General features: G+C 49.8%; 1 protein-coding gene across 2 annotated transcripts in view; it reads right to left on the bottom strand.

Annotated features, from left to right (window-relative positions):
* Positions 1-24380, bottom strand: part of LOC137521788 (E3 ubiquitin/ISG15 ligase TRIM25-like) — a 52963-nt gene that overhangs the window by 3462 nt on the left and 25121 nt on the right. The window lies entirely within an intron of this gene.

Below are 24380 nucleotides of genomic sequence, written 5' to 3'. Positions count from 1 at the left end.
AGGCAGCACTTAAAGAGACTCTGAAGCGAGTCTAAATATTCACTTTTTAAAAACTTGTAGCCATGTTAAGAACTATAAGCCCTGCTAAACCACCACTATCCCGTGGCAAAACGAGGGGTTTATAACCCCCAAATCCCCTCTGCTCAGTCCGGAGAGCGCTTCCTGTTTGAGGCAGGAGCTTAGGGCTTTAGCTCTGCCTTTTAGCGCGACAATCCATGCTGATCGCCACCTCTCCCCGCCCCTCTCAATCTTCCTTCACTGAGAAGGGTGGGGAGAGGCGGAGATCAGCGCAGCGATTGAGACGCGCGGAGGCAGAGCTGCAGCTCAAAGCTCTGCCTCCAGGAGCAGCAAAATCCGCGACCAAGAAAGTCGTGTTTTTTTAAAGGGGGGATTTTGGAGGTATAAACCCCTCGTTTTGTTGCGGGATAGCGGCGGTTTAGCAGGGTTTATGGTTCTTAATATGGCTACAAGCTAAAAAAGTGAATTTAGACTTGCTTCAGAGTCTCTTTAAAAAGGAATATCCAGGCTGCAAAAAAATAAAATAAATCAAACAACATCTACTTACCCGGGGCTTCCTCTAGCCCCCAGCAGCCGCTATGTCCCTCGCCACAGCTCCGCTCTCAGCCGCTGGCTCCCGGTCCCCGAAAGTTCAGAGGCCGACCTCACCAGGTCGTTATCTACAGCGCCCGCGTACTTGAGCCAGTCTGGCGTAGTGTGCATGCACACACTCCGCTGCCGGGAGCGTACTACACCTGCGCAGCACTATTGCACAGGTGCAGAATGCTCCTGGCTCTGGTAGCGGCACACAGCCAGACTGCGCTGACTGGCTGAATTACCGGGACTCATAGCAGAAGATCCAGGTGGCGGAGGAGGACAGTGAGGGACTGATTGGCCTGAAGGGGGCTGGAGGAAGTTCCGGGTATGTATAAAACTTTTATTTTCATCCGTCTCAGGTACCCTTTAATTCGTAGTCATCAAACCAAATGTTAAAAACATATCAAATTATTTGATTTCATGAGCAAAGAGAGTGCATACATTTGCATAAATCAGCATCAATGCAGAATTATTTGCATGTCATTGACCATCTCTTTTAGTGACACAGCTACACATCAGGCTTTATTCTTACAGCATAGATGTTATTTAGTATATATAAAAGAGATTCCCGTGTACACATTATATATACAGTCACAATCAGATATGTATACAGTATCTGACTTTAAAAATACAGGGACTGCTTTATTGAAGCAGCACAAGTAACTATTTTTTGATTGGTTTATTTTTGATTGGTTTCAGGGGCGTAACCATAGACCCTGCAAGGGATGCCTCCGCAGGGGGGCCCAGAAGCCACAGGGGCCCTGTGGGGGTAAAAGTTTGAGAGACTGACAACTAAGGGCATGGAGAGAAAACGTATTCTACTCTCGTACCATTGTTATGTTGACTGCATGTGTCTACTACACAGATAAGGAATCATACTCACTTTGGAATTTGTACACTGTCCCTGCTTCCTAGGGTTCGTAAAAAAAACATCTGTCTCACACTGCAGCAGAGTTCTGATGACTTCATGTACAACATTACAAACAAAGCAGTCACAGTTGAAAAAAAGTTGTAGACCTTCCCTTAGAGAGATTCCTAGATTCTTATCGCACACAGGCTAGTGACCTTATAGTGTCTAATTACTGGACAAAGTGGAATGGGTAAGATTGATGTCTGACTGCTGCCTCATTAATAGCTTGTTGTCTCATACTGAGTCTAAGATCCTCTAATAAGAGTATCAATCAGTGACATTCTGAATGTTTTGCCAAAGTTACAGTGAATACTATATCTTCTGTTCAGCATGTCATTATTGTTCCTCCATGTAGCATGTGCTCTCATGTAGTAAAATAATACGGCTGTGTGTGTATGTGTATGTATGTACTGGGAGCAGAGCTGCGACGAGGGACTTGTCGGCTGCAAGGGGCTGGAGGAAGCCCCGGGTAAGTAGATCTGGGGGTAGCATAGATTGCCTGACATTTCCTTTAATTCTAAGTGTTTTTATCTGCATGGGGAAAACACATTGGTCTTCAGTTTTCCTGTGCAGAAAGCGAGGGGGTGGGGGCCCCTTCCAAAGTTTTGCAGGGGGGCCCAGTGATGTCTAGTTACGCCCCTGATTGGTTTATTTCATTTTGTGGACTAAGCACAACTATTACTGTATATATAAATTATTTATGATGACTATTATCTGAGAAATAGAACGTTATAATATTTTCTCTTTTAATTACAGTTTAAATTCATTCCAGCCCTGGAAAAAAAAAAAAACAGCGCCACAAGTATGGGAGTGATTCCTCTAAGATGGTGGGCAGAAAGTGCAAGGCCACAAAGTGTGCATGAGTGGGAGGTTCGCAGAGGCATCACACAAGCTCCAAGGGGGGAATCTGATGATGAATCACTGGGTGGAAGCATGCAGCACTCTGAAGTACACATTAATTGCAAAAGACTGGAGGAGAAGGTGGGAAGCGCACTCACACCAGATATACAGGCCGCCATACAGTAGGCTATAAAACAAAAATATCTCCAGGGCATATAACAGGATCTACAGCAACATGCAAAAAAAAAAAGGTAGAATTGGAATAGGGCAGTGATGGCTAACCTTGGCACTCCAGCTGTGGTGGAACTACACGTCCCATGAGGCATTGCAATACTCTGACAGCTCTAAGCATAACTCGGGAAGGCAGAGGCAGGATGGGATTTGTAGTTTTGTCACAGCTGGAGTGCCAAGGTTAGCCATCACTGGAATAGGGAATCAGCAGTTGTGAGGATGAGCTGCATAAGGCCAACTTGCTGATTGACTTCCTATCTAAAGATAATGCCATTTCACATGCCAAGATCTGAAGAATCGCTCCTGGCGCTACAACCTCAGAGTGGTCAGCCTCCTGAAAGATATCCCTCTTAGCCAGCTCTTTGAAATTTGTGCCAGGGAAATACCAGTGGCATTAGGAATAGACTCTTTCTTACAAGGCGATTGTGTACACAACCAGTGGGCCCCTTAAAGAGAGTCAGAAGGTAAAAAGTAAATTTTATTTTGGCTTCAAGCTTCTTAAGCAGTATAGGTAGAGCTGAAACACCACATTACCGTGGCAGTATGAGGTTCTATCACCCCCAAATCCCCGGGGCAAAATGCAGGCAGCGCTTCCTGAAAAAGGCAGAGCTTTGTGCCGTATCTTTGCCTCTACTGTTGTCAATTGCCGCCTCTCCCTGCCCCTCTCAGTCTTCCTTCACAGAGAGGGGCAGGGAGAGGAAGAGATCCGCACGCAGATTGACTTCAGTAGAGGCAGAGCTACAGCACTAAGCTCTGCCTCCCAGGACAGCAAAATCCATGACTTTGAAAGTCATGGATGTTTTCCCTGGGATTTGGGGGGGTATAAAGCCCTCGTTCTGCCTTGGGAATGCGGTGTTTCAGCTCTACCTATACTGCTTAAGATAAATAGAAGGTAAAAAGATTTTATAATGGCTTGAGACTCTCTTTAAGCAGGGTTGCCAACCCAATTTCTTATTTTCCCTGGACAAAATGGTCCAAAAATCTGGACACCCCAAGGTTTGGACGGACAGGGGGCGGAGTCAGTAGTGGGCATTTTAGTAAACTTTTGAATTTTGGGAGGAGAGTAACATAGCTGAAGCAGGTGATTTCTGCATAAGGCTCATGTGAAACAGTCTTACTGAACTGACACACAGTGATGTCCTGCAGAGGTCTGCCCCACACAGTGCTGCCCCACACAGTGCTGTCCTGCAGTGGTCTGTCCCACACAGTGCTGTCCTGCAGAGGTCTGCCCCACACAGTGCTGTCCTGCAGAGGTCAGCCCCACACAGTGCTGTCCTGCAGAGGTCTGCCCCACACAGTGCTGTCCTGCAGTGGTCTGTCCCACACAGTGCTGTCCTGCAGAGGTCTGCCCCACACAGTGCTGTCCTGCAGAGGTCAGCCCCACACAATGCTGTTCTGCAGAGGTCAGCCCCACACACTGCTGTCCTGCAGAGGTCAGCCCCACACACTGCTGTCCTGCAGAGGTCAGCCCCACACACTGCTGTCCTGCAGAGGTCTGCCCCACACACTGCTGTCCTGCAGAGGTCTGCCCCACACACTGCTGTCCTGCAGAGGTCTGCCCCACACACTGCTGTCCTGCAGAGGTCAGCCCCACACACTGCTGTCCTGCAGAGGTTAGCCCCACACACTGCTGTCCTGCAGAGGTCAGCCCCACACACTGCTGTCCTGCAGAGGTCAGCCCCACATACTGCTGTCCTGCAGAGGTCAGCCCCACACACTGCTGTCCTGCAGAGGTCAGCCCCACACACTGCTGTCCTGCAGAGGTCAGCCCCACACACTGCTGTCCTGCAGAGGTCAGCCCCACACACTGCTGTCCTGCAGAGGTCAGCTCCACACACTGCTGTCCTGCAGAGGTCAGCCCCACACAATGCTGTCCTACAGAGGTCTGTCCCACACAATGCTGTCCTACAGAGGTCTGTCCCACACAATGCTGTCCTACAGAGGTCTGTCCCAGACAATGCTGTCCTGCAGAGGTCTGTCCCACACAATGCTGTCCTGCAGAGGTCTGTCCCACACAATGCTGTCCTGCAGAAGTCTGCCCCACACACTGCTGTCCTGCAGAGGTCTGCCCCAAACAATGCTGTCCTGCAGAGGTCTGCCCCACACACTGCTGTCCTGCAGAGGTCTCCCCCACACACTGCTGTCCTGCAGAGGTCTCCTCCACACACTGCTGTCCTGCAGAGGTCTCCCCCACACACTGCTGTCCTGCAGAGGTCTCCCCCACACACTGCTGTCCTGCAGAGGTCTCCCCCACACACTGCTGTCCTGCAGAGGTCTCCCACACACACTGCTGTCCTGCAGAGGTCTGCCCCACACACTGCTGTCCTGCAGAGGTCTGCCCCACACAATGCTGTCCTGCAGAGGTCTGCCCCACACACTGCTGTCCTGCAGAGGTCAGCCTCACACACTGCTGTCCTGCAGAGGTCAGCCCCACACACTGCTGTCCTGCAGAGGTCAGCCCCACACACTGCTGTCCTGCAGAGGTCAGCCCCACACACTGCTGTCCTGCAGAGGTCAGCCCCACACAATGCTGTCCTACAGAGGTCTGTCCCACACAATGCTGTCCTGCAGAGGTCTGTCCCACACAATGCTGTCCTGCAGAAGTCTGCCCCACACACTGCTGTCCTGCAGAGGTCTGCCCCAAACAATGCTGTCCTGCAGAGGTCTGCCCCACACACTGCTGTCCTGCAGAGGTCTCCCCCACACACTGCTGTCCTGCAGAGGTCTCCTCCACACACTGCTGTCCTGCAGAGGTCTCCCCCACACACTGCTGTCCTGCAAAGGTCCCCCCCACACACTGCTGTCCTGCAGAGGTCTCCCCCACACACTGCTGTCCTGCAGAGGTCTCCCCCACACAATGCTGTCCTGCAGAGGTCTGCCCCACACACTGCTGTCCTGCAGAGGTCTGCCCCAAACAATGCTGTCCTGCAGAGGTCTGCCCCACACACTGCTGTCCTGCAGAGGTCTCCCCCACACACTGCTGTCCTGCAGAGGTCTCCTCCACACACTGCTGTCCTGCAGAGGTCTCCCCCACACACTGCTGTCCTGCAAAGGTCCCCCCCACACACTGCTGTCCTGCAGAGGTCTCCCCCACACACTGCTGTCCTGCAGAGGTCTCCCCCACACAATGCTGTCCTGCAGAGGTCTGCCCCACACACTGCTGTCCTGCAGAGGTCTGCCCCACACACTGCTGTCCTGCAGAGGTCTGCCCCACACACTGCTGTCCTGCAGAGGTCTGCCCCACACACTGCTGTCCTGCAGAGGTCTGCCCCACACACTGCTGTCCTGCAGAGGTCTCCCCCACACAATGCTGTCCTGCAGAGGTCTGCCCCACACACTGCTGTCCTGCAGAGGTCTGCCCCACACACTGCTGTCCTGCAGAGGTCTGCCCCACACACTGCTGTCCTGCAGAGGTCTGCCCCACACACTGCTGTCCTGCAGAGGTCTGCCCCACACAATAGGCTCTACTTACCACATTCAGTAATGCTGAAAACAGCTGATTTTACCGATCACTTTTCCAAGTTACCATTCAATAAACCTGCTACCGCACAGAAAATCACAGTTCCCGACTAGTGAGGTAAAATACCGACTTGTGCGGTAATTACCTTTGGAAATATCAAGAAATGTCAATTCACAAAGATTTCCGCATTTCAATTACCAGCCAAAAGTGTTCGTTTTTTTTTTTTTCCAGCTCACAGCAGCCGATAAATTGCTCTCCCCATGCTGTCTGCAGTGCTGTCCTGCAGAGGTCTGCCCCACACAGTGCTGCCCCGCAGAGGTCTGCCCCACACAGTGCTGCCCTGCAGAGGTCTGCCAGACACCTTGCTGCCCCGCATTGGTCTGCCACACACCTTGCTGCCCCGCAGAGGTCTGCCACACACAGTGCTGCCCCGCAGAGGTCTGCCACACACAGTGCTGCCCCGCAGAGGTCTGCCACACACAGTGCTGCCCCGCAGAGGTCTGCCACACACCTTGCTGCCCCGCAGAGGTCTGTCACACACAGTGCTGCCCCGCAGAGGTCTGTCACACACAGTGCTGCCCCGCAGAGATCTGCCACACACCTTGCTGCCCCGCAGAGGTCTGTCACACACAGGGCTGCCCCGCAGAGATCTGCCACACACCTTGCTGCCCCGCAGAGGTCTGCCACACACAGGGCTGCCCCGCAGAGGTCTGTCACACACAGGGCTGCCCCGCAGAGGTCTGTCACACACAGGGCTGCCCCGCAGAGGTCTGCCACACACCTTGCTGCCCCGCAGAGGACTGTCACACACAGGGCTGCCCCGCAGAGGTCTGTCACACACAGGGCTGCCCCGCAGAGGTCTGTCACACACAGGGCTGCCCCGCAGAGGTCTGTCACACACAGGGCTGCCCCGCAGAGGTCTGCCACACACCTTGCTGCCCCGCAGAGGTCTGTCACACACAGGGCTGCCCCGCAGAGGTCTGCCACACACAGGGCTGCCCCGCAGAGGTCTGCCACACACCTTGCTGCCCCGCAGAGGTCTGCCACACACCTTGCTGCCCCGCAGAGGTCTGCCACACACAGGGCTGCCCCGCAGAGGTCTGCCATACACCTTGCTGCCCTGCAGAGATCTGCCACACACCTTGCTGCCCCGCAGAGGTCTGCCACACACTTTGCTGCCCCGCAGAGGTCTGTCGCACACAGGGCTGCCCCGCAGAGGTCTGTCACACACAGGGCTGCCCCGCAGAGGTCTGCCACACACAATGCTGCCCCGCAGAGGTCTGCCACACACCTTGCTGCCCCGCAGAGGTCTGCCACACACAGGGCTGTCCTGCAGAGGTCTGCCACACACAGTGCGGCCCCGCAGAGGTCTGCCACACACCTTGCTGCCCCGCAGAGGTCTGCCACACACCTTGCTGCCCCGCAGAGGTCTGCCACACACCTTGCTGCCCCGCAGAGGTCTGCCACACACAGTGCTGCCCCACAGAGATCTGCCACACACTTTGCTGCCCCGCAGAGGTCTGCCACACACAGGGCTGTCCTGCAGAGGTCTGCCACATACAGTGCTGCCCCGCAAAGGTCTGCCACACACCTTGCTGCCCCGCAGAGGTCTGTCACACACCTTGCTGCCCCGCAGAGGTCTGTCACACACCTTGCTGCCCCGCAGAGGTCTGCCACACACAGTGCTGCCCCGCAGAGGTCTGTCACACACAGGGCTGCCCCGCAGAGGTCTGTCACACACAGTGCTGCCCCGCAGAGGTCTGCCACACACCTTGCTGCCCCGCAGAGGTCTGTCACACAGGGCTGCCCCGCAGAGGTCTGCCACACACAGTGCTGCCCCGCAGAGGTCTGCCACACACCTTGCTGCCCCGCAGAGGTCTGTCACACACAGGGCTGCCCCGCAGAGGTCTGCCACACACAGGGCTGCCCCGCAGAGGTCTGCCACACACAGTGCTGCCCCGCAGAGGTCTGCCACACACCTTGCTGCCCTGCAGAGATCTGCCACACACCTTGCTGCCCCGCAGAGGTCTGCCACACACTTTGCTGCCCCGCAGAGGTCTGTCGCACACAGGGCTGCCCCGCAGAGGTCTGTCGCACACAGGGCTGCCCCGCAGAGGTCTGCCACACACAATGCTGCCCCGCAGAGGTCTGCCACACACAATGCTGCCCCGCAGAGGTCTGTCACACACAGGGCTGCCCCGCAGAGGTCTGCCACACACAGTGCTGCCCCGCAGAGGTCTGCCACACACAGGGCTGCCCCGCAGAGGTCTGCCACACACCTTGCTGCCCCGCAGAGGTCTGTCACACACCTTGCTGCCCCGCAGAGGTCTGCCACACACCTTGCTGCCCCGCAGAGGTCTGCCACACACCTTGCTGCCCCGCAGAGGTCTGCCACACACCTTGCTGCCCCGCAGAGGTCTGCCACACACAGGGCTGCCCCGCAGAGGTCTGCCACACACAGTGCTGCCCCGCAGAGGTCTGCCACACACCTTGCTGCCCCGCAGATGTCTGCCACACACAGGGCTGCCCCACAGAGGTCTTCCACACACAGGGCTGCCCCGAAGAGGTCTGCCACACACAGGGCTGTCCTGCAGAGGTCTGCCACACACCTTGCTGCCACGCAGAGGTCTGCCACACACAGGGCTGCCCCGCAGAGGTCTTCCACACACAGGGCTGCCTCCAGCAATAGCTGGAAGCTGAATTATATCATTTCCCATCATCCATGGCGACCTGGAGGGGGAATAGTAATTAACACGGCCGGGACTTGTGCAACAGCAGGATCAGTCATATACTGGCTGTATCCTGTGCCCAAGTCTACCGGCGCCGATTTCAAATGTATGCACTCAAATCCTAGCCTTTACAGCACAATGCACATAGAGGGTAAAACTAGCTGTTTGCCACATCTAGCTGGGGGAGACAGAAACAGCAGGAGTGATGATGTGACTGCACAGTCTGTTTACTATGGGTCCCAGCAGAGGAGACGCAGCATGCTGCTTCAAACACAGCCTGTCACTGAGCCTGCACTGCTTGTCTCTTATCTGCTCAGGAACTGAATGTAAACTACTGTGCATAGCTCTCCAGCCACATCACCTCTCCTGCGATCTGTCCATTTAACCTCCACCCAGCTGGATGTGGCAAGGAGCTAGTAGTTCAGTTCTCTTAGTACATTAGTGTGGTGCTACTGGTTACCTGTGTGGGAGAGCTGTGAACAGGTTAGGAGGACAGAGGGTGAATCAGCCTACCTCTGACAGTGACTCCTGGACTCTGGACTCATGTGGTGCAGTACTTGCACTGCTCACTTTCCTGCAGGATGCTGCCGCTGGACAGGAATGTGTGGGCGGGCCCAGCTGCCCCTCTCTCTCTCTCTAATTGGCAGGAGAGAGGCACTGGCAGTTCTACTAATTGGAGGGAGCCTCAGCCACTAGCCAGTAGTGTTTTCTGGTTCATGAGTTATTGGTTCATTTGAGCCAGTTCTTTCCTGTGAGTCGAGTGATCCGATTCATCACACTGAACCGAATCAGTTCAGTGGATGAGTCAGGAACTGAAGCTGCACAGGGTCCTTTTCCACTGCAAAGTTTTTGACCAATTCTGATGTGCGTTTTTGTGTGTTTTTTATGACAACAACAAATAACATTTGTAAAGCGCTTTTCTCCCGTGGGACTCAAAGCGCATAAGCATGGCTCCGACCATTGTGGTACAGAGGAAGAATTTTATAAGTCTGGAAATGCCAGGTTAAACAGGTGGCTTTTCAGTCTGGATTTGAATAGCTCCAGGGATGGTGCTGTCTTTACTGGGTGTGACAGGGAGTTCCAAAGAGTAGGGGCAGCATGACAGAAGGCTCTATCTCCAGATTTTTTGGGGTGCACTCTGTCAGTGACCAAGTTTATAGAACTTGCTGTGAGAGGTGTGGTGCAGCTTCAGCAAGTCCTTCATGTATCCAGGGCCCAAGTTGTGCAGTGATTTGAATGTTAGCAGTCCGATCTTGAAGAGTATTCTGCATTCTACTGGTAGCCAGTGCAGTGAGCAAAGGATCGGTGTAATGTGACAGTGGCGAGGCTGGTTTGCTAGCAATCTGGCAGCAGCATTCTGCACTAATTGCAGGCGACGCAGGTCCTTTTTGGTGAGGCCAGCATAAAGGGCATTGCAGTAATCCAGCCGTGATGTGATGAAGGCGTGAACTAGGGTTGGAAGATCCTCTGGGGGAATCAGATGTTTAATCTTTGCAATGTTCTTCAGATGAAAGTAGGAAGATTTAACTACAGATGAAATTTGATTTCTGAAACTCAATTCCCCATCGATTAGTACGCCAAGACTGCGCACAAGGCTGGAGCTGTTTATGTCTGAATTCCCAATCCTGGTTGGTGTTGCTTTAGGATAGAGCTGTTTTGATGGCGAGTGAGGTGAACAAACAGGACCTCGGTTTTGTCAGCATTCATTATGAGTTCATTAGGAGTTTGCATTTTTTGACCGATTTTTATGTGTTTTTTTTTTTTGTGCGTTTGCGTTTTTCTGATTGGCACGTGTTGTCTTGATTTTTGAAAATAGATAATAGTGGTTAAATCAATACAAAACACAAAGTGTTTTTCATGCGTTCCTATACTTTACATTGAAATGCACAGACATGCTTTGCGTTTTTTTTTTTTTTTTTTTAATCGGAACTAGTGTTGGGCGAACATCTAGATGTTCGGGTTCGGGCCGAACATGGCCGCGATGTTCGGGTGTTCGAGCCGAACTCCGAACATAATGGAAGTCAATGGGGACCCAAACTTTTGTGCTTTGTAAAGCCTCCTTACATGCTACATACCCCAAATTTACAGGGTATGTGCACCTTGGGAGTGGGTACAAGAGGGAAAAATTTTTAGCAAAAAGAGCTTATAGTTTTTGAGAAAATCGATTTTAAAATTTCAAAGGGAAAACTGTCTTTTACATGCGGGAAATGTCTGTTTTCTTTGCACAGGTAACATGCTTTTTGTCGGCATGCAGTCATAAATGTAATACAGATAAGAGGTTCCAGGAAAAGGGACCGGTAACGCTAACCCAGCAGCAGCACACGTGATGGAACAGGAGGAGGGCGGCGCAGGAGGAGAAGGCCACGCTTTGAGACACAACAACCCAGGCCTTGCATGAGGACAAGAAGCGTGCGGATAGCAATTTGCATTTTGTCGCCATGCAGTCATAAATGTAATACAGATGAGAGGTTCAATAAACAATAAGCAGTAATTGGTGTTGTCCAGAATGCGCACAATGCGTGGGTCGCGTTCAATGCAGTCCTAGGCCGAAGAGGTCATAGCCTAGGGTCACAAAAACCTGTTTATTTGGGCAATTTCAATGGTGGCGAGTCTGACGTACATAAATCGCAGCAATGGCCGTTAGCAACGTCTGAATCTCACGAAATGTCTCATGCAGGTAGAAGACATATTGTTAGACTTGGGCTCCAAAGATGGGGTCCCTACATCTCTGCAAACCAGAGTTACAGGGGTGCAAAATTGGTAAAATCCCCCATAGGCTTTCATTGCCTCCCTATTTCACTTTCCAAAATCTCACATCTTTTTAAAGGGCAATTGCTCAGCAGTGGCAAATTTTCTAGCATTGTAGGGACCCTTAGGGGGAACATGACTGGTGAGTTTTGGGCCCCTAGGCCGAAGAGGTCATAGCCTAGGGTCACAAAAACCTGTTTATTTGGGCTATTTCAATGGTGGCGAGTCTGACGTACATAAATCGCAGCAATAGCCGTTAGCAACGTCTGAATCTCACAAAATGTCTCATGCAGGTAGAAGACATATTGTTAGACTTGGATTCCAAAGATGGGGTCTCTACATCTCTGCAAACCAGAGTTACAGGGCTCCAAAATTGGTAAAATCCCCCATAGGCTTTCATTGGGCCTACTATTTACCGTTCCAAAATCTCACACCATTTCAAAGGGCAATGGCTCAGCAGTGGCAAAACTCACCAGTCATGATCCCCCTAAGAGTCCCTACAATGCTAGAAAATTTGGTACTGCTGAGCTATTGCCCTTTGAAAAGATGTGAGATTTTGGAAAGTGAAATAGGGAGGCAATGAAAGCCTATGGGGGATTTTACCAATTTTGCACCCCTGTAACTCTGGTTTGCAGAGATGTAGGGACCCCATCTTTGGAATCCAAGTCTAACAATATGTCTTCTTCCTGCATGAGACATTTCGTGAAATTTAGACGTTGCTAACGGCCATGGCTGAGATTTATGTACGTCAGCATAACTACCATTGAAATTGCCCAAATAAACAGGTTTTTGTGACCCTAGACTATGACCTCTTTGGCCTAGGGGCCCGAAATTTACCAGTTATTATCCCCTCAACAGTTCCTACAATGCTAGAAAATTTGCCACTGCTGAGCAATTGCCCTTTGAAAAGATGTGAGATTTTGGAACTGTAAATAGGAGGCCCAATGAAAGCCTATGGGGGATTTTACCAATTTTGGAGCCCTGTAACTCTGGTTTGCAGAGATGTAGGGACCCCATCTTTGGAGCCCAAGTCTAACAATATGTCTTCTACCTGCATGAGACATTTCGTGAGATTCAGACGTTGCTAACGGCCATGGCTGCGATTTATGTACGTTAGCATCACTACCATAGAAATTGCCCAAATAAACAGGTTTTTGTGACCCTAGGCTATGACCTCTTCGGCCTAGGGGCCCGAAACTCACCAGTCATGTTCAGAATGAATGCACATATGGCAGAATTCAGCACTTTTGCACCCCTATAATTCTGGTTGGTTATCATCACCCGCCGACTTTAGCAGTTAATAGCAAAGGCCCCTTACATCCTAGCAACACCAAATTTGCAGGATATGTTAAAAAGAAAGCAGGAAACAATATTTAACGGACTTCCTAGGCCACAAATGTGAAAAAAAGTTAAATACCTTTTCATAATCCAGATCCATGGAAGACGCCATCCGCACCCTCCCGTTCATTCCCCCATGGCTCCCGCAGTAATACCGGCCCCGGTCAGGTCCCGACTCCCGACCCCTCCAAACAGGTCGGGTTCTCATTCCATCCTCAATATGGCCGCCACAGATTGCCGCAGCTGCGCAGTCTGCACAGACGCGATTGCACCTGCTCAGCTCTAGGGCCTCCTGCTGCCGCATCATCAATATGCGTGCATACATCGGACGCATCGGGAGGAGGACCTAGAGCTGTGCAGCCACAATCGCATCTATGCGGACTGCGCAGCCGCGGCAATCTGTGGCAGCCATATTGAGGGGGGAATGTGAACCCGACCCGTTTGGAGGGTCGGGACCCGACCGTGGCCGGTATTACTGCGGGTGCCATGGCAGAATGAACGGGGGGCGCAGATGGCGTCCTCCATGGATCTGGATTATGAAATGGTATTTAACTTTTTTCATACTTGTGGCCTCGTAAGTCCTTTGAAAAAAAAAGAGAGTGTGTGTGTGTGTGTGTGTACACGCACACACTTTTTTTTATTATTTTTATGTGCTGAGTGTGGGAAATCTGAAAAAAAAATGACGTGTGGTCCCCCCTCCCGAGCCTCTGTAACCCCTTGTCCCCCATGCAGGCTGGGATAGCCAGAATGCGGAGCCCCGGCCGACTGGGGCTTCGCACCCTGAGCTATACCAGCCCGCATGGTCCATGGTATGGGGGGCTCCGGGGGGGGGGGGGGAGGGGCAGCCAAGCCTTCCCCCCGGAGCCCTTGTCCAATCCATGGACAAGGGGCTCTTCCCCACCTCCGGTGCCCCAGGAGGAGGTGGGGGCGACGACTCCCTGGGGGGGGGGGGTTCATGGTGGCATCTGGGTGTCCCCTTTAAGAAGGGGACCCCAGATGCCCACCCCCCTCCCAGGAGAAATGAGTATAGAGGTACAAAGTACCCCTTACCCATTTCCACAAAGGGTTAAATGAAATAAAAACACAACCAGGAAAAAAGTCCTTTAATTTTCTTAATTAACCAGAAATACTCACCTGTACCTTTAAAAAAAATTTCCCACGCCAATATCCACGGTAATTGATCCAACGAAATATATCCTCTTATGTTGCGATCTTCTATTAAGTTGATTGAAGATCTCCGACGCCCCCCACCCACATAGCAGAGAATACGTCCTTTCGGATGCATAGCTGCTAGCTCCCGCTGTCCCTCCCCACCTGCCTGCCTGCACCTGTCAACCCCCACCTAGGCTGGCACAAAGTGCACCCATGGGTGCGCTGGGTGCCAGCCTAGGTGGGGGTTGACAGGTGCAGGCAGGTGGGGAGAGACAGCAGCGGGAGCCAGCAGCTTCACGTCCTTCCGAGGACGCATTCTCTGCTATACTAACGGCTCATGAATGAGCCAGATCTTTTTAATGAATCGGTTCTTTTTTTATGAATTGACTCATTTTTTTTTTACTTTAAAATCGATTTTCTCAAAAACTATAAGGTCTTTTTTTTTTCCTCTTAAAGGGAAGGTTCAGAGAGGGAGGTAAAAAAATAAAAATCAATATCCACTTACCTGGGGCTTCCTCCAGCCCGTGGCAGGCAGGAGGTGCCCTCGCCGCTGCTCCGCAGGCTCCCGGTGGTCTCCGGTGGTCAACCCGACCTGGCCAGGCCGGCTGCCAGGTCGGGCTCTTCTGCGCTCGAAGGCCTGGCACTTCTGCGTCCCACGCGGGCGCGCTGATGTCATCGGACGTCCGCCAGGCTCTACTGCGCAGGCGCAGAACTACTGCGCCTGCGCAGTAGAGCCTGGCGGACATCCGATGACGTCAGCGTGACCGCGTGGGACGCAGAAGTGCCAGGCCTTGGAGCGCAGAAGAGCCGGACCTGGTAGCCGGCCTGGCCAGGTCGGGTTGGCCACCGGGAGCCTGCGGAGCGGCACCTCCTGCCTGCCACGAGCTGGAGGAAGCCCCAGGTAAGTGGATATTGATTTTTATTTTTTTACCTCCCTCCCTGAACCTTCCCTTTAAAGTTGGCGGGGGTATATTTTCCCACGGTCAGAAGGAGAATTTACATTGAAACTTTAAGCTCAAAAACTATAAGGTCTTTTTGAAAAAAAAAAATTTCCTCTTATTCTTCTTAACATTTTCTGCAAGTTTGGGGTTTCTAGCTTTTAAAGCGGCTTTGCTATTAACTGCTAAATTCGGCAGGCGCTTAATTTTCCCACGGTCAGAAGGAGTTACTTTAAAATTGATTTTCTCAAAAACGATAAGGTATTTTTGATTCCCCCCCCCCTCCCCCCCTCTTGTAGTCACTGAAAGATCTCAGGTGTTAGACACCTTGAAACATCTTTTCCATCACTTTTCTGGCCAGCATAAATGTTTCTAGTTTTCAAAGTTCGCCTCCCCATTGAAGTCTATTGCGGTTCGCGAACTTTTATGCAAACCGAACCTTCCGTGAAGGTTTGCGAACCCCGTTTGCGAACCGAAAATTGGAGGTTCGCGACACCTCTAGTAGAGATTATTCTTCCTCCGCCAACTGAGGAATTTCAGTATGGACCAGAAACTTCTGACAAGCTTCTACTCAGCCACAATCGAATCTGTCCTCTGTTCCTCTATCCTGGTCTGGTACGCTGGCTCCTCCGCCAGCGACAGACACAGACTACAGAGGGTCATCAGATCAGTGGAGAAAATCATAGGTAAACCACTGCCCCCTTTGGGGATCCATCTGAAAATGGCGCCTGAGAATAATGGTGCACGGTGTTGCCGCTATTCCGTTCGTCGCTTATCGCTATTTAACATTAAAGCCTTATCGTTATTTAGCGTTAACACACAGAACCCTCTCTGTACCTATCCCTAACCCCTAAACACCCCTGGTGATGCCTAACCCTAAGGCCCCCCCTGGTGGTGCCTAACCCTAACCACCCCCCTGGTGGTGCCTAACCCTAACCACCCCCGTGGTGGTGCCTAACCCTAACCACCCCCGTGGTGGTGCCTAACCCTAACCACCCCCGTGGTGGTGCCTAACCCTAACCAGCCCCTTGGTGGTGCCTAACTCTAACCACCCCCCTGGTGGTGCCTAACCCTAACCAGCCCCCTGGTGGTGCCTAACCCTAACCACCCCCCTGGTGGTGCCTAACCCTAACCACCCCCCTGGTGGTGCCTAACCCTAACCACCCCCGTGGTGGTGCCTAACCCTAACCTTCACAGTGTTACATTCAATCCATCCACCGTTTTGCAGTTAAATAACTTCTGCAGTTTGGCTTATGTAGATTAGCTATTGATAAATAACGTTACTGTGCACAATAAGGTCTGCTGTTTGGCATATGAACGGCGCTATTGATAAATAACGTTAGTGTGTGCCGTTTTTCTTCTTTTTTCCCTGTGCGCCATTATTATGCAGTACTAACGATAAATAGCAATAAGCGTATCTTTTTAATAGGGAACCATTTTTATGCATAGGCACTGTGCGCCATTTTTCACTGATCTACCCTCTGGATCTCCTCTATGACACCAGACTGCGCTCGAGAGCCTTGCGGATTGCAAACAATCCCTCACACCTGGGCTCCCGCTTCTTCAGCCGGCGTCATTCAGGCCTGAGATATCGGTCCATCTATACCAGGACTTCAAGGCACAGGAGCAGCTTCTTCCCCTCAGCGGTCACATTACTGAACTCTTGACTCACTCTCATCCCCCTCTCCTTAGGTCGTTCTCCCTCTACCAGCTGGAATGGTCTTAAGCATGTCTACATCTTTCTTTTTGCAAAATGTTTTCTGTCATGAAAGTGCTGTATTGTATTATATTTGTTGGCTGCATACTACCATGTCTGTCTTCTGTTATCACCATTGTGTTTCCTTACTGTTCACTTAGCCCTGCTCTGCGCCAAACCCAATTCCGGGCATAACCCAGTCGTGCTTGGCGATCATAAATTGATTCTGATTATTCAATGAATTGATTCATTTGATTCAATGCATTAAAAAGAATCGGATCATGGACCGAATAATTTGATTTTCACTGGAGAGGGTGTGCCTAGCAGTCACTCGCCTAGCTAGTCACTGCCCACCCCTGCTAATTGGCCCAGACATCTATTATTCCTCCTCCTGCCTCCTTCAGCTGTGTGTGTGGGCCCTCCTCCACTAACTGCGTTTTTGCTAAAAGAGCAAAACGCATGCATTTGCTGATTAATTGCAACCTGTTTAAAATAATAATCCTGGGAAGCCTTTTCCACTGCTGCATTCTGATTTTTAAAAAGCTTTGCGTTTTGTATTGATTTAACCACTAGTATCCATTTTCAAAAATCAAGACAACCTTTGGCAATCAGAAAAACTTAAATGCATAAAAAGTGCACATCAAAATTGGTCAAAAACGCAAATGTATAAAAAACGCACATCAAAATTGGTCAGTTTTGCGTTTTGCAGTGGAAAAGGACACTGTGCAGATGCAGTTCCTGTCTCATCCACTGAACTGATTTGGTTCAGTGTGATGAGTCGGATCACTCAACTCACAGGAAAGAACCGGCTCAAATGAACCAATCACTCATGAACCGGACCATCACTAATGCACAGTAGCCAGCGCTGGGAATATCACACTAATTAGACAGACACCTGTTCCCAGATACGGACAGCGGCTTTTAGGGGTAAATGGACTGTCCTGATTTTTATGGACGCTTAGCATGACGGACTATGATGGCAAACAACTGAGCTTTACCTCACCTGAAGAGGTCCAACATTACCTGCAAAGATCCCAGAGCCCAAGCCAAACATTGCTGTCTTCGCGCAGGAGCTCTGCTTGAAAAAGAACCTGTCTAAGAATCATGTTTTCTCACCATTGTTATTATTGATGTGCCATCAGTCTAAACCCAGGGTCTGTTACTAGACTAGCTGCTGTGGAGCACTGAAGTGAGAGGAGGTCCATCAGGGAGCAAGTGAAGACCTCTTACAGGAAACATGCTTTTCTTCCCTGAGTGTAAGGAGTTTTTTTTCTGATTGTGGGTTTCATTGCTGGAATGGGGAGGGAGAACGAGTTGCCACTGTGCCTTAGCAATACATTTCTTATTAAATATATGTTTGTTATGTATGGTTTGAAGTCTGTCCAGCTAGTCAGGCAGTTATGCGGATTGTGCTTTAGTATGCCAATCGTATCCTGGAATGTGAATAGGTTGCAATCATCTGGGAAGAATTCTCGCATTCTGAATCACCTTAAGACATTGTCCCCAGATGTGTGTCTGCTTCGGGAGACACACATGGAAAAGCACCAATGTTCATATGTGAAGAAAAAGTGGGTAGGGGAAGTTAATGGGACTGCAGCGACTAATAAAAAGTAGGAGGTCCTAATACTGTTGCATAGGAGAATTCAAGTTGTAGCTGAAGCATGTGAAGTCAATCAGCTTGGCAGGTGGGTTAGTCAGAGCCTTAAGACAGCAGGTGTCTCTATTGTGTTATACAACATTTACAGGTCCAATGAGAATAACCAACCCTATTTGACTGTTTGTTCTCTAAAGTTTAAAACATTAAATCTTCAAACCTTATTGTGGGTGGAGACAAACTTAGTGGTAGATGCCTGGGAAGACAGATCAACCAAGGAAACTCAGGATAGAATGCATGATAAGAGAATTGTCATACTGTTAGAAGCCTTGTAGGCACATGGAGATTCCTTAATCCTTCAAGGGAATTTACCTAGTATTCCCTGAGACATAAAGCTCATTCACGTATTGATGTGCTGTTGATCAAAAGTAGTCTACGTGGGAGACTTCAGAAGGCCACCATAGAAGACATGTTCATATCAGACCACTCACCGATTAGTATAGAACTCGTTGACACCACCGCCAAAGACCCCAACATTATATGGAGATTACCATCCCAACGGTATGGGGATGAACATTTTACAAACCTCTTACGTGGTTGGTGGCTCAAGTACATGGACTGACAATTAATCCAATTTTATTCTGGGAAACCTCTAAAGTGGGTCTAAGGGGGAAAACCATAGGTATATGAAGACAAGGAAGAGAAGAAAACCAGCAATAGGTGAAAGCTGTTAAATTTGTTAGGGACTCCTGTGGATTGTATAGAACACAGCCCAGAGAAGAAAACAGAGAGGTGTGGATTAGGCATAAATTGTATAGTGATACACAGTTTAGGATGCGAGGGGAACTCTGTAGACCTGATGTCCATCTACAGTATTACAAGCGTGGTGACAAGGTGGGCAAACTGCTGGCCTTCCTTACCCCCCAAAAAAATAGAAAGCCTATTATACTTAAAAACAACCTAGGAGTGCTTACTCATCATCCAGCAGAAGTGTGTGAGCTCTGTAACGATAAGTGTCAGCAAGCACAGATTTTCTGAATATTGGTGATCTGCAGTATCACCAATAATACAGATGCTATACCTGATTATATGGTGATCTGCAGAATCACCAATAATGCGAGTATAGCGAGACACAGGACAACCAGATGTAAGATAGGTGTTTGCTGCAACAGTAATGTGTGGGGATACTCACTGCCCCAGAGGAGCTGGTATAGAGAGGTATCTCTATTGAACTCAGGAATACAACCTCCAGCAAGCTGGAGATGTAGACAACAATAGTAATCAGTTCACCCGAGGAGCGGGTGATTCAGACTGCACTGCAGCAGGAGATCACCTGAGGAGCAGGTGATGAGGAAAGTGCTACAGTAGCTAGTCACCTGAGGAGGAGGTGATTAAGACTGTACTGCAGCTACTAATCACCTGAGGAGCAGGTGATTCAGACTGTACTGCAGCTACAGATCTCCTGAGGAGCAGGTGATTCAGACGGTGCTGCAACTACTGGTCACCTGTCACTGAGGAGCAGGTGATTCCTAAACAGAGAATCCCTCACCAGTGACTAGGTTCACTGGTGAGGACAGGATAGTCAGACAAGCAGATTCGGTAACAGGCAGACAGATACGGTACAAAGACAGAAGGCTGAATCAGAGTAGTATTCAGGCAGAGTCGGCAACTGGATCAGATAGGCAAAGGCACAGAATCAGTAAGCAGAAGAGTAGTCAAAGCGAGCAGAAGGTCATAACAAATACAATTCAATTAGTACTTTAAGCTATCAACAGAGTCTGACTAAGTGTGGATCCCCAGCTCCTGCTGGTTCTAGCACACTTTGGGATCTGACTAAGGTCTGAGTGCTAACACGTAGCATTCGCAAGAGCAGACGCGGAGCAACTGACAGGCAGGTCCTATATATACTGAAAGTGCTCCACAGTGCTGCCCCAGTCACTCAGCCAATCCAAAGCACTGCTGGAGTCAGCTGCCGGCCGATCAGCTGCCTTCCCTTCTAGTCGCATAAAGGTCCTGTCGCGCGCATAGCCCTCAGTCGATGTGCAACTGAAGGACCAGGCAAAACTCCAGCATGTGACTGCGTGGCAAAGGCCGCCGGCTGATACGCGGAGATAGCCGCCCTGCCGCTCACCGCTACGGCGGTATCTCCGCTATCCATTACAAGCTCTGAGAATTTCTACCACAAGGGCCTCGATTCATAAAAGTGCCTGCGAGCTGGGAAAGTCGAGCGGGGAAACACCGCTGTCGGTATTTCCGCCTTCAGGGTGGTAATTCATAAAAATTTAGCTAGTTGTGACAGGCGTGCGGAGATACTCCGCTGTAGGCAGGCGTTAGGCTGTCGGGAGACATGCGGAAACAGGAGAAGCAGGCGGAATCCCTCCGTGCGGTGTTCTCTCTGCAGCTGCTTGGGAGGTCTGTCCCATTCACTGCAACGGATTCCGCACGCTTCTCGCCACATCAGAGGTAGCGGTAATACCCGTCCGCATACCGCTACCTCTAATCTTTATGAATTGACATTTGTTACTTTTGCTGTGATAATCACCGCGCAAGGCGGTGATTTATCACTCTGCTCGTGGATGTCGGCTTTTCATGCGGAAAAAGCCTTTATGAATACAGATTTGGCTGTGTGGTCGGTAAAGTGAGCCGTTTTCAGCATTTCCTCATGCGGAAATGCTTTATGAATCGAGGCCAAACTGTATCAATCTAATTCTGGCACACGCTTAGGATTAGATGCATTTTTAGACTTGCTCAAATTCAAAACTTCTAATAACTGAAGAGTTAGATTAGATATTTTGAATGCAGATGTTTCCTTGTTGGAAGTGCAAGTGGCAATAGAATCACTTGCCTTAGGCTAAGCCCTTGTCCCTGGCTGCCTTAAGCTCTTACATCCTCATGTCTTGCCCTTTTTGGTGAAGGTATTTAATGATATTCTGCATAATCAATCATATCCTCTCACAGGTCATTTGGCTCACAACAAGATCATTCCCTAGGAAGGTAGAAACCTGGAACAAAACTAGCTCTTATCAGCCAATCTCCCTCATAGACGTCAAAGTTTTCGAATCAGTGAAAAACGGCGCCTAGCGCCAATGGTATAAAAACGGTGCCTCATACACTTTTATTATAAAAACGATATTTATCGTTTTTATGGTTAAATAACGGCGCAGGATGTCTGTACGAAATTTTTGGTTTTAAACCTCTTCTTGTTTATAAAACATTATTTATAGTTTCAATTGTCATCGTCACATGCCATTGTAAAAGTTTTGTTTTATTTAATAATAGTGTTATACCTAATAGCCCTAACTAAACCGCCGCATTCCCGACGCTCTAATCTAACTAATTGCCCCCAAACTCCCCAGGGGGCAATCCGGGCTTCGTTTCCCAGTGAGGCAGGGCTATGAGCAGCAGCCCCGCCTCACATGCGTCTGTCAACGGCGGTTTTTCCGCCTCCGCCCGCCCCTCTCTGTGAAGGAAGACTGGATTAGCTGCATGCTTGTTTCAGGTGTGTGATTCAGCCACTACTGCACCTAAAAAGATCAGCAGGACTGCCAGGCAACTGGTATTGTTTAACCTTCCTGGCGGTAAGCCCGAGCTGAGCTCGGGGTAAGCCGCCGGAAGGCACCGCTCAGGCCCCGCTGGGCCGATTTGCATAATTTTTTTTTTGCTGCACGCAGCTAGCACTTTGCTAGCTGCGTGCAGTGCCCGATCGCCGCCGCTACCCGCCGATCCGCCGCTATCCGTCGCGCCGCAGCCGCCCCCCCCCCCCCCAGACCCCGTGCGCTGCCTGGCCAATCAGTGCCAGGCAGCTCTATGGGGTGGATCGGAATCCCCTTTGACGTCACGACGTCGATGACGTCGGTGACGTCATCCCGCCCCGTCGCCATGGCGACGGGGGAAGCCCTCCGGGAGATCCCGTTCTTTGAACGGGATCTCCGGATCTCCGATCGCCGGCGGCGATTGGAGGGGCTGGGGGGATGCCGCTGAGCAGCGGCTATCATGTAGCGAGACTTTGTCTCGCTACATGAAAAAAAAAAAAAAAAAAAAAAAAAAAAATTTAAAAAAAAGATTTGCTGCCCCCTGGCGATTTTTTTGCAAACCGCCAGAAGGGTTAAAATGAAAAATCCATATCCCTCTCAGTTTAGGTTCCCTTTAAGGTTGTTGAAGGAAAGCAGTTTTTAGAAGAGTAGAAGTGCTGCCCACATGGCGGAGCTGTCTACGTAGAAGAATGAGTTACCATACATGAAAAAGGGGGCAGCACATGTGGGCTGCAAGTATGTGTGCCTCACATTGGGACATTGCTAAATATGCCACTTCAGCTGCTATTAGAAGAGAGCTTCAGTGCAGGAAACTGGCCTTAGGAAAAAAGTATAAACTCAGCCCTATTAGCACTACAGGAGGGGAGATATGACTAAAGTTGCCAATTAACGGTACCATCCCCCCCCCCCCCCCCCCATCTAATGCGATCTTTTAACACTCCTTTTCTGATTGAATTGCACAGAAAATTGTGCAGTGTGTGGCAAAAATTGTTGTAAAATGATTCTGTGGCCAATTGGAACAGAAAAGTTGATTGATCCAAAAGCTGGATTTTACGATCATATCTGAAGAGAGAAAATGCACTAATTGACCAGTTTATGGGAACAATTGATAATTACCTTCTGATTTTTTATGATCGTAGAAAGTTTTAAAAGATCACATCTAATGAAAAAAAAAAAGTACCACTAATGGGCATCTTTAGAGGTGAAGCTGCTCATGATAGAGACTCAAACCCCAGGCATATTTGTGGCATTTGGAAGTAGCATGGGCCGGTTCTAGATTTTTTTGCTGCTGATGCAAACTTGTGAGGATGCACAAGTTGGAATAAATCGCACAGCACCTGACAATTTGCACCGCACATTATAGCTGTGGTGAGTGCCGCAAAAAACACCCTCATTACAGGTAGGTAGCCAGGTACAGTTGCCCCCAGTATTGGTAGCTAGGTACAGTTGTGCCCAGTATAGGTTGGCCAGGCACTCTTCACTGTTTCTGCCTGGTGCTGCCCCCAGACTTCTGCCGCCTCACTTGGCATCATAGGCGAACTGGGCCTGGAAGTAGCACATTTGTGGGATTACATCCTCTCCTTCTTATACACATGTGAGCAGGACTGGATTTCTGGGAAGGTCAGAAAGGCCATGGCCTAGAGCGATAAAATCAGATAAGATAAGAAGGGCGGCATGACTGAGAGAGAAGAGGTCATATGTCAAAGTAAATCACCTTCTGGTCCCGCAGCACAGCCAGCCAGCTCCCTGCACTAATAGCTGAATGCCAGAGTTCCCCAATCCCTGATTCTCTCTCACATTTCCTGGTGTTATAACAATCAGGATCAATCATAACTGTCACATGATAATCCATTCCTCTGTATGATGGACATACAGATGATGTGAGAAATACCAGAGATTTGCATTACAATGCAGATAGAACTACGTTTCGCTGAGTTTTAATGCAGGCATTCACAAACATCAAGTGAGCTCTGCTAGTTTCTTCACCTCTTTTACAGCTTTGACACTGACCCCAGCAGTTGTTAATTACTTTATCTAACCCCAATTTATGACTTTCTCTTTTTTTCCTAGCTAGCAGTGTCTGCTTCAGTTAACTCTTTCCTGGCTCATTTGCGGTCCTTCATCTCCTACCATCTATGAGAACTGCGGGAATAAAAATGCTGTTTGCTTCCCTTTCATTGCTAAACTGTCACTTTAAAGTACACCTGAGCTGTTACTACCTCTATGCTAGTGTGTATGGTTTGGCATCCTTCTCCTTTCCTGTAGCAGTAGAGCATTGTACCATCTTAGGCATCATGATACCATTTATTGGCTTAAAAGAAAAAAAAAAAAAAAAAAAAAAGAGTAAGCTTTCTGCTAATAAGCCTTCTTCAGACTTTGTTCCTGTATACTGTCAATATGTTAGAGCACACCACCATCAACATTCAAAAGAGATGCATAGATTTTGCAGCAAATATAAATAAATGTCATTCAGATGCTTTAAAGTGGAGCTAAACTCTTGCACAAGACAGAAGGAAAACAGAGAAATGTACCATGTATGTATTTAGAGAGCCTGTCTAATTCCCCCTCCTCTCTGTCTAATCACAAGTTGTAATTTATCTCTACACTGTGTCACCTG

This window comes from Hyperolius riggenbachi, chromosome 6 (assembly GCF_040937935.1).
Source record: "Hyperolius riggenbachi isolate aHypRig1 chromosome 6, aHypRig1.pri, whole genome shotgun sequence".
Taxonomy (NCBI): domain Eukaryota; kingdom Metazoa; phylum Chordata; class Amphibia; order Anura; family Hyperoliidae; genus Hyperolius; species Hyperolius riggenbachi.
This window is presented reverse-complemented; position numbering and strand designations above follow the sequence as displayed.